Raw genomic sequence first — 4,833 nt, forward strand, 5'->3', positions numbered from 1 at the left:
AACAGGACGGAGACACAGTATGGCCAATAGCACTCACTGAGGAGAAACCCCAGTAGAGGCTTGCTCCACAGAACAACACTGATGTTTGCAGATAGCCACAGGGCTAAGCTCAGCTTTAACAAGAGCCCAAGCAGAACACAAAATGGAAGTCTTGGACGTGCTTGGGGATGGTCAAATTAGTAGTGCTACTAAAATAAAAGGAAATAGTTCCCCTCAAATAGTCTAGGAACTCAAATCTCTAGCTAGGTAGATGTGGATTTGCACCCTAAGAGCAGCCCAGAGTGTTATCCAGGTTGCCATTGCACCCAGAAAGCCAAAAAGATGAACACAATAATAACAAAACAAACCAACCAACAAATTACTCCCAAACAAACAACAATAACCAAAACCACACAGGAGCAAAACTTGATGCATTGCCCCACCGAAGAAGGCAGCTGGACCACTGTCATCCAACTGTTCTCTCTCCTTCTCATGGTTCAAGGAACCAGACCCCTCAGATTGGTGGTGCTCCTCCTGGAAACTCAAGTTTCAGAGGATGCATGAAATAAAGATCGAATTCAAACACCACCAAGGGGCTACCCACCCATGAGGGGCCTTGAACCACTGAGCTGAACAAAAAAAATTAAAGAGAGAAGGAAAAAAAAGGGACTTGCCAATGAGAGAAGATAAGTTACAAAACACCACGAGACATCCTGCAAGCTTTCAAAAGAGCAGAAACTACATTGAAAACCTCCAGATTTGACCAGACTTTACTGAGCCATGAACACTTACAGCTGCTGATGGGAGCCACACTCACTCAGCACAGGATGAAATGTTCCCTCAAAGCCACCTAAACTGAAGAAAACCTCACCTCCTACACAGCTACCTCACTGAAGACAATACCCCTCTACAGGCAGCTTATTTAAAGTCTCCCTCAAGCCTGATTGGAGGTTCCCAGCCCCAGGTGCAGCCTAGGAAATGAAGTTTTAGCCCAAAAGGTGAATCTGGGAAGAACCTCTACCCAGTATCCTTTTGGCACAGAAGAGCTGGTAGATGAAAAGAGCTTTGTGTGGCTCAGGTGGAGAACAAAGTCAGTAAACCAAGGGTATGAAAATTCTCCTTCCAAGAGACATCCCCCTGCCATGAGATGGTTAAACTGCCCCCCCAAATCCAGCCTTTCTCAGGTGCTTCTCACCTGTCAGAGCCCCACAGTTGAATCTGAAGACATCAATGAACCTAGAGTCTGGGTGCAGAGACCAGATCCTGCAAGGTTCTGTGAGCCATAACTCTGGTCCTGAACCACCCACCCTATCCCTCTGCAGCCCTTCTTATGGATGTGGATCTATTGCTCTCACCTGCCCCAATTGCCATCAAGAGCCTCGACACAGGCGAGACTCCAAATGATCTCCACCTGGTAGAAAACAGGTGCTGCAAAGGGGCCACAGAGCCTTCACACACAGTGAAGAAACAGCACAAGAAGGTTGTGGACCTGTTGGAGGAGGGCTAGGGGAGGATGCAGAAATGATCAGAGGGTTGGAACCCCTCTGCTGTGAGGACAGGCTGTCAGACTTTGGATTGTTCAGCCTGGAGAAGAGAAAGCTCCAGAGAAACCTTCTGTGGCATTTCAGGATTTAAAGGGGACTCCAGGAAAGATGGGGATGGACTTTCTACCAGGCCCCATTGTGATGGGGTGCAGTGTGATGGTTTGAAACTAAAAGAGATTTGGGCTAGAGACAAGGAAGACATTTTTTTCACTGAGGGTGGTAAGACCCTGGCCCAGGTTGCCCAAAGAGGTGGTAGATGCCCCATTGCTGGAACCATTCTAGGTCAGGTTGTCTGGAGTTCTGAGCAACCTGCTCTAGCTGTAGATGTCCTTGCTGACTGCAGGGGAGTTGGAGCAGATGAGCTTCGAAGGTCCCTTCCAAGCCGTTCTATAGTTCTACAAAACATGATGTTTCCCCTCAAAATGCAGGGTTTGGGGACACCCAATCTCAGTGTGTGCCCCACGCTGAGATTCCCCAGCCATGGTGAGTAGCGAGGCCACATGTTCCCTTGGGAAGATGCCGCCCAGCTTGTGGCTGGGAGCGGAAGCCCTTGGAGGCAAGGCTGGCTCTGGGAAAGCCTCTTTGATCCTTCTTGCACCAGGCAGGGCAAAGGCATCCAAGCCACCTTTCTTGCTGGTTGAGTAGAAGTTGTCAAGGGATGGGAGCCAGCCCCAGGGCAGGGAGCAGGAGAGGACAACATCATGCTGGGGCTTGTTTGCTCTCAGCCACCTTCTGCCACACTTGGGACCAGCTTATATTTAAGTTTCTTTCCTTTTCACCCGAGGTTCTGTATAGATTTATTCAACCTTGATGCTTGATGCAGGTTTCTTCCAAGCTTTCCACATCACCTGGGGTGCTCATGATGGGAAAACATGATGCTTGCATAATGGGCGAGATGGGAGAACCCAATCTTGACCTAGACCAGCTTCATCCTGCCCAAGCAGGGCAAACCTCTTAATAAAATGATTTAAAATATTTCTATATAGTTTTTTTTATATATTCCATCTTCGTGGTGATGGAGATAAGGAAATTTGAACCACAAAACAGGATTTGGCTCATCCTTGGGGAAAAACAACTGGTGGCACCATAGATTAAACAGTAATCACAGAAGGGTAGGGGTCGGAAGGGACTTCTGGAGATCACTGAGTCCAAGGCTGGTTCAACTAAAGAAGGTCACCCAGGAACACATACAGGAGGCTTTTGAATGTCTCTGGAGATGGAGAGTCTGCCACCTCTCTGGGGAAATTCTGATATCTAGCCTAGCAACTCCTTTTGGGCAGGAATTCTAGGAGGAAGAGAACATGCTGGGCAATGGTGAGGATGAATCCTGGGATTAGTTTTGGGCCCTTCATTCCAAGAGGACATTGAAGTTCTGGAGCATGTCCAGAGAAGGACAATGAAGCCAGTGAAGGGTTTGGAGAAGAGGTCTTGTGAGGAACAGCTGAGAAAACTGGGGTTGCTCATCCTGGAGAAAAGGAGGTTGAGAAAAGACCTTCTGGCTCTCTACAAGTTCCTGAAAGGAGATGAGAGCCAGATGGGAATCAGTCTTTTCTCCCTAGTAACAAGTGAAGGAGAAAAGGAAATAACTTCAAGTTGCAGTAAGGGAGGTTAGGTTGGACATGAGGAACAATTTCTTCATGGAAAGGGTAGTTCAGCCATGGTCCAGGTTGCCCAGGGCAATGGTGGAGTTCCCATCCCTGGAAGTGTTCAAAAGCCATATAGATTTGGGGCTCAACAACATGTTTTATCGGTGAACTTAGCAGCAGTGGTTTGGACTTGGTGAACTTGATCATCTTCTCCAACCTTAATGCTTCTGTGAGTCCTTTCTCCAGGATGATGTCACTATCCTTGAAGATTCAGAAAGGGAAAACTGTTTTGCTTTGGATCCATCACACCTAAGCTTGGTCTCATGAACTTCCTGATGGAAATGGAGCCAGATCTGGTGAAATTTGGCCTGGATATGTCTGGGAAAAGCAAAAAGAAAGGAGAAGAGTTTATTAATTTTGTTTATATTATGTTTCATACAGGACCAACATCTAATAGCTATAGAAGGGCAAAGGCAGGGCAACTGCAGATGTTGCAGAGCTGCTCTGGCACTTATCACCATCCAGATTCTGGAGTGTGATGCACCCAAGGTGTCACACAATGAGGAGTCCCTGGAGAACAGCACTGGAGCAGAAGGCAGCTAGCTGAGGTTGGGGTGGGTGGGTGTAAGATGGCTCCTGCCTTGTTGCTCCCACCACAGCAGCCCAAATGTTGCACACGGAGGGAGTGCACAGGGCAGGGGTGTGGGGATTGTAGGAGCTGCATAGAGTGGGGAGAGCGCAGATCATAGAATCATTAGAATCAACCAGGTTGGAAGAGACCTCCCAGCTCATCCAGTCCAACCTAGCACCCAGCCCTGTCCAGTCAACTAGACCATGGCACTAAGTGCCTCATCCAGATGCAGCTGGGAAAAGGAATTCTTCGGATTGGGGTGGGGAGGGATCTGATTTGAGGTGATGTTGTCTACATGCGAATGGGGGGGAGAGCATCCAAATAGGAAGGAGACGTCTGATTGGAGGTGAGGTGATCCAGAGGTGCCTACAGGGGCGTCTGACTGGAGGTGGGCTCGGCAGGTGCGGCTGGGGTGGGTGTCTGTTTGGAGATGGCGTCGTCCAGCTGTGGATGGCGTGGGGAGAGCACTCAGATCGAGGAGGCTTCTGAGGGGCGTCAGATCAGTCCAGACGTGTTTGGGGGGAGGGTCTGTTTATAGGTGACGTCATCCAGATGTGGACGGGTAGAAAACAGCAGTTAAAGGACAATTCTATTGGAGAGGGGTTCATCCCGATGTGCCTGGAGGGGGGTGCGGTTCTGGCTGCAGCGGGCTCTCCCCAGCCGTGCCGCGGGGTCAGGCTCGGCGGCTGCCCAGACGCGCCCGTGGAAGGGGCACCGGCACCCCGCCGCGCCACGCCCCCCGCTGACGTCACGGCGTTCCCATTCCCCCCGTTGCCAATGGCGACAGCCCCTGAGCCCCGCCCCGCCCCTCCTCTGCCCCCCCTCCCCTCGCCTTTCCCATTTCGCTCTTCCATTGGGCAACATCTTCGCCCATCAGCTCCATCCCCTTTTCCTATTGGCCACAGCGGCTCTTCGCCCCGCCTCCCCACCCTGCTTATGCCCCCGCGCGGCGGCCGCTTGTTCCCGGCTGGTAGCGCCTCGGCGGTGGGGCCGTGAGGGGGCAGCGAGGGGTGAGCGGGGCTGAGGCGGGGGGGGGACAGTGGCTTCCTTCAACTCCCAGGAGGGGGGCTGTGGTGTGGGGGGACTTGCTTTT

This window comes from Pogoniulus pusillus, chromosome 14 (assembly GCF_015220805.1).
Source record: "Pogoniulus pusillus isolate bPogPus1 chromosome 14, bPogPus1.pri, whole genome shotgun sequence".
NCBI lineage: Eukaryota > Metazoa > Chordata > Aves > Piciformes > Lybiidae > Pogoniulus > Pogoniulus pusillus.